Source organism: Argiope bruennichi, chromosome 1 (genome assembly GCF_947563725.1).
Source record: "Argiope bruennichi chromosome 1, qqArgBrue1.1, whole genome shotgun sequence".
NCBI lineage: Eukaryota > Metazoa > Arthropoda > Arachnida > Araneae > Araneidae > Argiope > Argiope bruennichi.
The window spans coordinates 116,845,339-116,859,270 of NC_079151.1; the positions used below are offsets into that span (position 1 = coordinate 116,845,339).

The 13,932-nt window shown below is 29.2% G+C and overlaps 1 protein-coding gene across 1 annotated transcript in view; it reads left to right on the forward strand.

Annotated features, from left to right (window-relative positions):
• Positions 1-13,932, forward strand: part of LOC129961629 (uncharacterized) — a 114,806-nt gene that overhangs the window by 14,719 nt on the left and 86,155 nt on the right. The gene's annotated exons all lie outside the window — the stretch shown is intronic.

The window sequence follows — 13,932 nt, forward strand, 5'->3', positions numbered from 1 at the left end:
GAAGGCCAGAAATAATAATAAATAAAATAAAATAAATATAATAAAAAATAAGTATAATAAATAAAATAAAATAAATATAATAAAAAATAAGTATAATAAATAAAATAAAATAAATATAATAAAAAATAAAATAAATAAAACAAAAATAAACATAAATCCGTCTATTTTGCCAAATTGGCAACGTTATCGCCACTCGTTTGGCGAGAATTCAAAAAGACGCCAAGAGGTGGGCTGTGCTAGGATCCACCCAATTGAATATTATGGACGACATGCACATTGGTGACCCTAGAAGAGAATGGAAATCTTTTCCTATATTGATAAATAGTTAAACGGAGTCATCAAAAATTTCTTCAAAATAGCGGAACTGACTGTTTTAAGTTAAACAAATCTTTCTATCGGCCTTATCCGAGCTTTCAAAATCTTGCAAAACTTTGCTCCACTTTCAAAAATTATATGTTACTGTAAAAGAATTTTCTCCTACATACGATGGTGAGAATGTTTTGAAAATCCGTCCAATATTTCAAAAGTTATAAGCAAGTAAAGATCCATCAAAATATCCATAGACTGTAATAAGAATATTATGGACAACTATTGATAAAAATAATGATAATTTCATCAATAATTGAATATTATGGACAGTATCCATAAAACTATGTATATACACTATGGAATCAAAGGTATTCTTACTCTTTCGTAATCAAATTTTTCCGAATGTCTTTAAAAAAACTGGACGAACTTCTTAGAACTTCAGACATTTAAAAGAATGTACTTATGAAAATTCGGTCCTATAGGGGACCAGCAGAAATGGATGGAGAAAAATAAGATTTCGGTTCAGCCTATTTCACAGAAATCAGATATTGATTTGAAATTTAAACTATGATTTTATTTGGTGTCGGCAACATTCAAATGATTTTTTGTAAAAATAGCAGTTTTAATAATAAATGTGTAAATTTAAAAAAACTTTTAACATTCTTCCAGATTTTTTTTTTTTTTTGCTTAGTTTTTTTACCAAAATTTTAACCAAATTTAACAAAATTTTGAATATGTGAAAAAATATTAGCATTATATTAAAATTTGAAATGAATTTTTTTTATATATTTGAGTAAATTGAATATATTTTTTTAAAAAAAATGGATTTTCATTGGGCATGCGGGAAATATAGTATATTTTATTTCTTTTTCACAATTTTAAAGCCAAATACATAGGGCAAATTATATGAAGATTCTAGTTGAACAACATTAATGTTCAAATAGGTATCATTATTGTAGTAAGAGCCCGTATTTTAATTACTCTATTAAAAAAAAACATTTGTCAGAGAATTTTCCACTAATACAGGTATATATTCTTTAAATTTTAATTTTCGAATCCAAACATTGAATTCAATAAAAAGGATTAGAAATATATAAAATATCCCTTCATACTTATAAATTAAATACATATTGTAGCACCTCTTTTTAACCTTGAGCAGAGAGCGTCCCCTTGTGGCGTTTTACAGAAGACAAGCAGTTGAACGGTATACCTGCATCCTGAGGTTGACTTTTTCCCTATGCGCAACTCTTGCGCCGAATGCTGTAACGCCGAATGCTTTCGGTTTGAAACCTTGGAAATTTTGTAGTGTAGCTATATTTGTGAAAATTAAAAATAGTGTATTTAAAATCGGGCAGTTCCTTAGAAAATCTCAACACACCCACTATAATATCATAAAATAAACATCAAAAGTAACAAAATTCTTCATTATATTATTCATTATTATTTGTACAAACATTAGATTTCCAACAATAAAAACATGAAATAAGAATACAATTAAAAGCATTCGGCCACTCCTAAACTTTGTATACCCTACCGATGTCTCAATTACTAATATGAGGTGATACGATTCTTTTTCAGATGTTAAGTGCTACTACATGAAAAAGAATAGTGCTGTTATCGCAAAAAGAATAATCTATCTGCTAATTTTTGGAATGTTTCTTCAGAAATCACACCCTATTCTTATAAAGGAGAACTGGAAAAACCAATCACTGATGTGAGGCTTTGTGGTCTTGCTAGGTTTTGATGTTCCATTTAATTTCACAGGCACTTTACGAAATTGTTATCTGGACTCTGAATTGATTAATTATAATTTTTCAACATAACAATTCCTTTTTGGAACTTAGTCTAGTGTAACATTACTATCATTAGGTAAAAACAACAGATCCACAAACACAGAATGTATCACCTAATAAAATATTTAAAACAATTCTGACTTAAATTATTTAATAATTCTAATATTATTTTTCAATGATAAAGGAAAATTATTATAGTATGATTCCAATGTTTTTGCAGCTTAATACCGAATACAATTGTTACTTGCAATGAATTAGCAACGCAAAGGCAATAGTCTCCGTTACAAACAACATAAAAGTGTGAAGGAATTTCTGTTGGACTCAAATAATATTTTTTTATAGTCTCTTTCTCATTATATATGATACCTAAGAGTATTGGGATAAGAGTACAGTCACACCTTTAAATAAAGATGTAACGATTTCGAATCTGTATGAACGAAATAAGCTGAAATGCAAAGTTAGTTTAGTTTAGTTATATTAATGTCCCGTTGTAAATCAACTCTAGGGATATTTTGGGACGAACTTCTTAATTTTGAACCGCGGTCAGATGACGACACCTGAGCTGGCATCCCCCTGTCCACGCCAGCTGGAGGACGTATTGCATGACGGATTTAACGTGCAGCAGACCCCCTTACAAAACGGTTCTTCTGTGGAATCGGGTCTCGAACCTGAAACCCTACGGCTCACAAGCTGAGACCTTACCACTAGGCCCCCTGAAATGCAAAAAGAATGTACAAAAGATTCAAATCTCTAGTCCGACACGTCGTAATATGATAAAGTTTTATACTTGCTCCATCTGCCTCAATTTTATTTTTTAAATTTAATCTTGGTTGCCTCATAATGATAACGTGAACACACATACACACAGAGTAGTCTCCCTAAAACTTTCTAGCATGCACTCTAATAATGGCGTTATCCTAGAAAAACGTCTTGTATGGCTTTAGCATACAATAATTACTTAATATTAACCTTCGGTATGAATTTAGATTTTTACTTAATTTATCGTGCCGTCGAGTGTTTTTTGGCGATTAATTTCTGGCACGCGATTAATATCCGAAAACCGAATTTGTGCTTCAGACGCGTTTTCCCCGACCGAATCAAGCAAAAATAGGACACAAAACTATACTTGTAGTCACGAAATCCCATACCAAATATGATATGTTTAAAACATTGTGTATTTGAGTTATCGCATCTGCATGTTTCTAAAAGTACAGGCGGAAAGACTGTGAATCCCTTTTTGGATTTGGTTTAAAATTTCGTAAGTATAGATGTCAAATCTGTGTGCAGAATTTTACCCATCTACCTCTCTTCATTTTGTAGTTATCGTGTTTATTTATGTTCAAAGAGGAGGATGGGCAGGCAAAATTTGATATAAATCTACAAATTTGGTATAAAGATCGTATACTAAATTTCATCTGAGTAGCTCAATACTGTTTTGAGTTATCTTTGTCACAGACAGACATATTTTAAAAATGTGTTTTTTTTTTTATTTCGGGGAAGTTTAAAACGTGGAGATTTCTCAAAATCACGAGTTCGAATTTTTAAACGATTACTATATTTTTTCTATATTACTATACGAGGAAGTATAAAAAATATATTTAATACAGTTAGAATGCGAGTAGGTATAAATCTAAAAACGTAATGTCACACTCCTGTAAAATCTAAAAAAAAAAAAAAATGTAAATGTTTAATGAAATTAGAAAAAAAAAGTTAAAGTTGCATAATTGAAAAACTAATTTTTGGAATTTTAAAATAGGGTAAAAACGGCTATGATGTCATAATTTGTTTATGAAAAATCCCCTAAATCTGTTCGTAAGTTGCATGGTGAAAAATCCAATATTATCAGTAACGAATAACGACTCTTTATTCTACACGACGTCACAAGTAACAAAACACAGGTGATGCATCCATTGTCTTGCATCGCCTGCTACAATTTTGCATCGACTACTTGCAAAGTTCAATAACATACAAGCTGCAAATCGCTACTAAACAACCGCAATAGCACAAAGCGCTCAGAGAAAACACGTGGGAGAAATTCGCTCAAATACTCGCTTGAGCTCAATTAGACGGACTAGACTTTCGGTTCGTCTCTGCTTTCTGTAGTTCCTGTGGCAGGATATCGATTGTTCTCAAACAAGCATCGGAAACAGAATCCAAATGGAACTACCCTCAAGATTCTTGAAAATATGGCATTCTTTATCGCCAAGTCGCCAAATGGTCACCAAAGTCGGGGGTCATAGACTCAGCATTCACTCAGCAGCTTTTACTCTAAAACTATCTTCCTAATTAGGAGACTTATGTGCAGTGAAGCATTATTACAAATTTATAATTTTATATTTGATGAAAAATGGGAAGAATTTTTAAATTTCGATTACATTTTAATATAAAATTTGATTAAAATTTTGAAAAAAAAAACTTTTCTAAATGAACATTTGCTACCAAATAAATAAATAAATTTCACATTTAGTAACTCTTAGTCTATTAATCTGCATTGTACAGTTTTTGAATAATTTTTTCCATCATGTGTGTTGCATCACGCATGCCGTATGACGGAATGTACACTAGTATGCCAGCTTATAAATATTATGTTAAAATATTTCATAATGTGGAATTCTCTTTGAGTAAATTATCGTCTGCGAGAAAAATGTGTCATGAAAAATATTGTTTTTACTTCTCTATCTCTTTTCTGTTGCCTGAAATTGCATTCGTTATGTAATATACAGGGTGTTTATAAAGTCCCGGACCCATTTTGATGTTTAATAACTCATAAAATAATAAAGATAGATTAAAATTAATAACATAAACGGTTAAATAGACTCAAAAAGTTTCATGACCCTTCTCAATGAACTTCCACGTGTGCCCCCTTCGTCGCACGGAGAATATCAAGTCGATAGTCAATTTCACGCCAGGTAGCGGCAAGCATGTCGGCATTAACAGAGCCTATTGCGGTTTTAAATCTAGCTTTTAGATCATCAATGTTCGACACTTTCCTCCTGAAAACGTTGTCTTTTACAAACCCCCAAAGGAAAAAGTCCAACGGCGTTATGTCAGGTGATCTGGGTGGCCAAGGAATTGGACCTCCCCGCCCAATCCATCTTCCTGGAAAATTGTCATTCATTACTCTTCTAGTTGTGGAAATACGAAGTTTTCCAACATGTCTAAGTATACGACTGATGAGGCCGTCTTTTCTTTAAAAAAGAAAGGCCCAATGACTCTGTCGTGCATTAGTCCGCACCACACATTAACCTTTGGGGAATTCCTTTGTGCCTCACGGTATTCAGGGGGGTTTTCAGATCCCCATATGCGCACATTATGGTGATTAGCAATGCCAGAAACATGAAAGGATGCTTCATCGGTGAACATTATGCGCTTCAGAAAATCAGCATCATCTTCTATCCTCCTTAGCATATCTGTTGCAAAGGCCATCCTCCTAGGCCTATCGTTAGGTTCCAAAACTTGAACAATTTGAACTTTGTATGCATGCAGTCTTTATTTTTTCTTAATAACCTTGTACACCGTCGAAATTGGCATATCCAATTCTGTTGCCGCTGATCTCACAGATATTCTAGGATTGTGTAAAAATGTCTCTCTGACACGCTCAACATCAAAATCACTTGTGCAAGGACTTCCGGAACGTTTCTTATCTGCGATACTCCCAATTTCTAGAAAATTCTTTTTCCACCGCAAGATGCTGTTTCTGAATGGAGGATCTTTTTAGAAAATTCTTCTAAAAGTTCTCTGTGCTTGCACTATCGATTTCGTTTCTATGAACCACCATAAAATCTGTGCTTTCTCTTATGGTGTATGCATTCTCCTTAATATCCGCTCGAATAAAACATCACATACAAAAGTACTACATAGAACAAACACATCAAAAGTAAACATAACATTGCAATAGTTGCCAAAAACAAAAGAGAGAAAAATGCAATTAATAAGCAGACGATATTTAGAAAAGTACAGATATTTAGACTGAAAAATGAAATTATCTGAAATTAACCCCACGCGCAGACGATATTTACAAAAGTAAAAATATTCAAACCTGAAAAGGAAAATATATGAGTTATTCCATCAATAAATGCCATAAGTTTGTTTATATCTTCATTATTTTATGAGTTATTAAACATCAAAATGGGTCCGGGACTTTATAAACACCCTGTATATTGATAAAAAAAATCCATATATTATTTTTAAAAAATTATTAACATATTTTAATCTATATTATCATCAATTTTCTAAAGCTAGTTCTTGCTTTATTTCTTAACTGAAATATTTTTATTTAAGGAATTGGGTGAATCCTGCTGCACCTTAAAATAGAAACTTCATTAAGTGTTTAATGTCTTGTAATTTGGATCTGAATTCGAGAATCGGAATGAATTCCATCAAATGTTTTACCCACGTTTTTTCCAAGGTAAATACTCGAAATATTGATTAAATATTTTTTTAAAGAAAAATATTGAAAAGCTGATAAAACAAAATAAGATTTCAGTTGCAAAAGCTTCTTATCAATAGATCTAGAAAGTCATCAATAAAAAAAAAAATCTAACTATAGCGGACGATTTTTTCCACCTTCATTCGAAATCTATTGTTTCAAAAGTGAAACCATCGACGCCTCTTAAAACATGATATACAACAATTCACATACTTCAGTATCTAACTAAATAATGAATGCTTACAATAGGAATTGTTATTTTGTGATTATTTCCTCTTTTTGAATTAAGAAATATCTTTCCATGAAAAAAATTTCAATCGAGCATTTCATGTTTCATTTCCATGAAAAAATTTCATTCAAATTCATTCTAGAAAGAAATATCGCTAGTCTAGCCTTTTTTTTTTTTTTTTTTCGTTTAAAACCAAAGTAGAATGTGTTTTTTTTCTATCAAAATTAATTGTATTTAAATTTTGTACTTTTTTTCATAAATAAAAAAAAATCGGTTTCTTATGTTTAATAAATATACTGCATGCTGAAATATCAAGATGATAGACAAAGTAATATTTGGAAGAAATTTTCACTGATAAATGCTGTGTTATTTTCGTGATTAAAATTATTCATAAAGCATTAAAGATATCTATTGAACAGCACTGCGCATGTCATTTAACTTATTCCGTACACTAACATCACGTCTCCCCAGTAAACCTATTGAAAAACAGATAGCATATTCCAAACTTAAATTTAATTGAATATTTGACAAACCTTCCGTTTCTATTTATCTGCAGTGAAAAGAAAATAAATATCTAAAGAGTTTTTGAGGCATATTACCTTATAACCAACCAATTCATTGAAATTTAAGATCAAAATATCAAAACTTTATATGCAATAAGTATTTTTGTAAATTATCAAGTAAAAATTCCAAACTAGTTAAATTTTATTTAATTGCAGTCCTAATTAAAATTTCAAATGAAAAATCGCCTCACGATGCATATTTCCTTTATTTATTCTCTTTGTATCTATTAATTCATCTACAAAATTTATTTAATATAAGTTTCACAATTCTTGATCAAAAGGTCTAATCTATAAAGCACCAAAACACACACACTTATTTATTATTAGTAGATATATAACTACAAATAAAATTAATTATATCATAGTTTTTCATTGTTATGGAATAGTAACTAAAATATTTCCTAGAGAATTATAATGGGTTAAATGATGCTAGCAATATTTTAATTTTAAAATACATTTTGCACTAAATTGATTAATCTTGACTTCATTTGCATTCGGATTCCACTACTGATTTGAATAATTAATTTTGTGAAAGTTTTTGAAATAATTTTAAAATTATTTTTTGCATTATTTCTAAGCATAAAAATAATTTAAATATTTAATTATTAATGCATATGAAGTACCAATAATGTTCCAACACATAAATGCTTATGAAATTTCATGAAAATTTAAATAAATTTGCTTCCTATCAAAATTTCCCCAAAGTGCATTCTTCTAATCTTGAATCATCGTATGATGTCTGACGAATTCAGTCACGTAAGCCATTTGTTTCATTAATATTCTTTAAAGAACGTCAAATCCATTCAAACCTGTTCCCACATTTGAAAAGAATCCAAAGATGGTGGTTTAATTTTACTTTCCATTCAAACAGGTATTCTGCGATAAAAGTCATCAGTTTGGTGCTAATCGAATGTGAAACCGCCTTCTTTTACAGTTTCCTGATAAGATTAGTTTATTCTATTCCACGTGACGAAATGAAGGGGATAAATAATAATCTTAGTTGCAATTGTGTTCCTATCATCAAAGGTTGCGATGATAACAATCACTTTGCTAAAGAATACGTTGTTTAAAAATGGTAGATTAGCCAGAATTATTAGTCATAAAACAGATTGTTCTGTTATTCATAATTGATTGAATAACATGGCGAGGTGTAACTTCTCATGAATGATTATTGTTGTTAGAGAATCGAATGAGAACAAGAATAAATGACGAAGAAGAATTCAAATGCTTCAGTAATAAAAATATTCAAAGAAAATAAAAAATATCTATAATTGCATAAAAAGAATGCAGTATAAAGAACTTATTTGCAGACGAACTATCAATAACAATTTATGAAAAAATAATTTTAAAAAACCTATTTCATTAAAATGTAAGAACAAAAAATCGTTTGCTTTATAATTTTGATTTCCAATCCATTTGTATTCCATTAAAAATAGAAAAGAATGTTTTATTTTTTAAAAAAATTAAATGCTGTGTCAATCTTTCTAACAAGCTCATTCCAATATTTGTCGTTAAATTTTATTCAGGAATTTAAAAAAAATTTCGAATTCTATTCTGCTATAAATTTGACATTTAAAATACCTTTTGCGATAGAGTTTTTGTTAGTAGTTTTAATTATGCATCCCTTTTTCATAGCTTTTTCTCACCAATAAAATATTAAATTGAAAATTTTAAACATTATTAAAATTTCTGTATAAATGAGATAGATGTGGCATATAATATGTTAATTAAATATAATTGTAATTCTTTTGATAAAAGACTAGCTATTAAAATATGAAGAATAAAATAAAATGTTAAATACAAATATAATGATGATATTATTGATTGAAAATACTAGCTGTTTAATACAGTAAACAAATTAAGTTGCATGAAACTTAATTTTAAAGGAATGTAGTACCTTTAAGAGTGAGATACCATTAAAGGAATGTTGATAAACGTTTTGTTATACAATCTTGGAATGAATTGGTCATTTACTGAAATGTATATACTATATATCAATCGTATGCATATTAAAAATTACTAATAATTAAAAATATTAATATAATTGTATGCGAAAAATTTCAAAACAAATTCCATGTTAAAGAGACATTATCCAATACCAATAAAGTAAAATAAATCATATTTTAAATATATTTCCTTCTCATATTTTGTCTATTTTAAAATTGGTTTACTAAACTACTTTGGGCGTTGCCATGCTATTTGCTGCTTAAGCTGGGTTTCCACAGTAGAAAAATAGTTTATAACTAATAAAAAATTAACTTTTAATTAATTATTATGAAAGTTCCGTGAAACCCTTCCTCATACTGCAAAGTACTAGTGGACAAGATTTGAAAAAAAAAATTATATATATTCAATAATTTGCTATTTTATGAAGAACAAATATTTAAGCAGTTTGTTTTTATACAGTGGCTCAAAAAATTGAGAGTACATCTTACTTTTATTTGATAAATCTGACTTTCAATATAAATAACACATTACCGAGATGAGCAAATATGTTTTTATTTTTACCCATAACAAATGGCTTAATTTAGAGTAAAAATAAAGAAAAATCAACGAAAAACTTCTAAATTGAAAAATTTCGGAAGCATTTTAAATAAACATACTCAGATTTTTGCCTCAAAAAATTGAGAGTACATCGATGAAATATTTGCAATATCTCGCATAGAAACAAAGTGTCACTGTTAAGTTGCATGTTTTTTGGTTCCTATAATGGCCTCTAAACGTCGTGGTACCGCTTCGACCAATTTTCGGCGGTATCTGAAGATATTTTATCCCATTCTTCTTGAAACACTTGTTTTAAATAGGTTTTGCTTTTAATTTTGTGTTTTTGAGCCACTTTTTCGAGTATGGCCCACAAATATTTGATGGCATTGATTTCGGGGTACTGTGGTAGTGTGTGTAACTGCTGTTTGCAATGAAAAATACACCATATTTTGACGTTATTTGCATTCTGTTTGGGGTCGTTGCCCTACTGTAAAATGAAATTCCCATCTAAACCCAAATTTTTAGCACTTTCCTTTAGATTGCTGTGAAGTATATCCAAGTAAACCATATTATTTATAATGCCATCTATAAGAATTAAATTTCCTACACCGGATGAAGCCGTGCAACCCGAATTCATGACTTAGTCACCACCATGTTTACCTATAGGACGTAAATTTTTTGGATCCAAAGCAGTATTAGACTTTCTGCATACAGTACGATGGCTGTCACTGCCAGAAATGCTGAGTTTTCTTCCATTAATTGATATAACTTTCTTTCAAAAGTAATTTGTCTTCAATTAATGAGTTTTTGCAAACTTTAAATGCTTTATCAGAATTTGCAAGCTGAGGAACGGTTTCTCTCTAACAATGTGACTTTTATATCCAGCTTGTCTAATGTCATTTCGCATAGTTTCAGCACTTACACTTTTGCTTATGATTTGAAAAGTTTCTGCAACATGTTGGAAGAACCATATGGTAGCAGCAATTTAAAGGGAAGTGTTATAAATGTGGGTTTAAACTGAAATCCCCTTTCCCAGCAGGACAACGACCCCACACAGAATGCAAGTAATGTCAAAATATGTTGTCATTTCATTGCAAACAGCAGTTACACACACTACCACAGTACCCCGACATCAATGCCATCAAATATTTATGGGCCATACTCGAAAAAGTGGCTCAAAAACACAAAATTAAAAGCAAAACCTATTTAAAACAAGTGTTGCAAGAAGAATGGGATAAAATATCTTCAGATACCGCTAAAAAATTGGTCGAAGCAGCACCACGACGTTTAGAGGCCATTATAGGAACCAAAAGACATGCAACTTAACAGTGACACTTTGTTTCTATGCGAGATATTGCAAAAATTTCATTGGTGTACTCTCAATTTTTTGAGGCAAAAATCTGAGTATGTTTATTTAAAATCCTTCCGAAATTTTTCAATTTAAAAGTTTTTCATTGATTTTTCTTTATTTTTACTTTAAATTAAACCATTTGTTATGGGTAAAAATAAAAACATGCTTGCTTTCCTCGGTAATGAGTTATTTATATTGAAAGTCAGATTTATCAAATAAAAATAAGGTGTATTCTCAGTTTTTTTTAGCCACTGTATATGTAGATTAGAGATTTAGTCCAATCTCGCATTCTTTATATATTACTTTTTGAACCCATTATATTATGCATGTCATAATAGCCAAACCCACCAAGCTGAGTGAAATGATTGATATGTAATTGAATATCCGTGGTATGAGAGTTAATAGAGTGGTATTGAGATAATGCACATTTATTGACTTAATTCAAAAAAAGAGAGAGAGAAAGAAAGAGACAGAATACAGAAATTAAACTGCAAAATTTCTTTCAAACTTCATCTAATAGGTATTCTTCTTCTTTATTATCGACATCTATATCTCTTTTTTTAATGTCCAAGTTTGTCAATTAAAATATTGAGCTTTATGAGATGGACATGAAGATTTTATTCGAGCATTTATTTATTTATATAATAAATAATTTTATTATATATATATATATATATATATATATATATATATATATATATATATATATTTCAACACCAAATTTTGCAAATGAAATATTGAACTTTATGTGCTTTGTTAGATATAAAGTTGAGTGTTTGTTTTATTTCGTGAATACTTTTTGACTGATATAAATATGAACTGTTAATTTTTATTTCGAAAAGATATAAATTATAACCCTAATTTATAGATATACACAACTAGATAAACAACTTATATCATTATAATTACCATACAAATAATATGTAAGCATAAATTTTTAATATTAATTATAATCCTGAAATTTTGTAGTCTTTAAATTCACTGAGGTATCTGAATTTAAAAAAAGGTGTTTTATCAAAACTAGATGGAAGGAAGCCCTAAATCCTAAAAATACTACACTTTTTGTAAGATGATCATCAAAATGTTTATCTATTTGCAGTTGGAAATACAGTTACTAAATTTGGTAGAATTGTAATCCATTGGTCAGATTTAGTTTTTTTTTTGTGTTTTTTTTTTTTTTTTTTTTTTTTTTTGGCAATGGATTTTAGGAGGCTTCTTTTTTAATAAAATCTTCAGTTTGGTAATGGTCAAACCACGTTTCAACACATTTTTAACTTAATCAGCTTGCTAAAGATTTATTTTAGGTTAGTTTTATTATGTTTAGCAATTTTTGCGAAAATATATAACTTAGTTATTTTTGTGACTCATGACCAGCAAGGTAGCCACATTTCTATAAAATAGTATTCAAGCGTGAATTCAATGTTAATAAATACTGTAATAACAAAATTAACGTAATACAATAGGTGAAATCTAAGTAAGTATATCTTGCAAAGTAACTAATATTATTCTAATATTTCATAATTTATAAAATTTGCAATCCTTTAAGGATTTATTTAATTCGCAAAAAATTAATAATTTTTTAAAAATCGAAATTTTTTTGTCTTTTTTGCCTTTATTGGTGCTGGGCAGCTGCTTAATCTAAAATCCGCTACTGTAGTAATCTGTACCGTGGTTAGATTCGTTTTCGAAATTTTAATTTATTAACATATATTTCGGGAAATTCATTAAACGATGTTTGTTTACAATTCAAAAAATTAATTTTTGAATCATAGTAATTATTTGTTAAAAATATTTTTCTCTAATTTTAGCAATTCCTTAAGAGTATTTTTTATAAAAAATATTTTAAATTGTTGCAATAGAATTTAAACCTTTTCACTGTATCTTAAGATACTTCTCAGTATTAAAATTATAGTAGGACGATGCTATCTACTTCTTTTAATGTTGAGTAGTGTACAATAAAAATTTATAATAAATAAAATTTTTCTTGTTTGTTTTTTATTGCTCTTTAGAGCCAGTTACAATTAACATTTAACTTTAGACCTTAGCAATGGTGATAATTTTTTTTTATTTATTGCTCATTCTATTTTATGGTTTGATGCTTAAAATTATATTATCGCCTGAATAGTTAGAACTTGTTCTTTCTTAATGCAATAGACTGAATTTTTTATTAAACCCGCACAAAATCCATTCAAACAGTGATGAACAAACTATAGCCCGCTTAGACGCTCTACATGCCCTTGTCCTCCCCCCCCCCTCTCATGCCACTGATTTTAAAATAACAGTACAGTAGTTTTATATTTATTAGAAATGTTATATTTAGAATAAAAATAATCGGAATAAATCATTCATCACAATAGTAGTAAAGATTTATTAAATAATATTTTTAAGTATTTTTTGAGTTTTATAATCCGTATTTTTTTCTTTTCGGTCCTTTCTTTAAAAAAAAAACGTTAAATGTACTTTAAGATATTTGCTAAATTAAGTATTTAGTTAATACACTCGAATGTATTCTCACATCTCTGAATGTGCATGATTCTATTACCTTTTATTATATTTTCTTTTGGCTTGTGAATTTAGCTATAACCTCATAGTATTTATTGAGTTTTCAACCTTTCCCTTCTACACTGAAACTCAAATTAGAGATATGATCATGGATCTATAATGAAGTCTAACTTATTCTTACAATGTATGTCTAAAATCTCAATCAGTTTTTGATTCAACACAATTCTGTTAACGCAAAACAACACACAGCTACATGTAAAAGGACTTAGAAG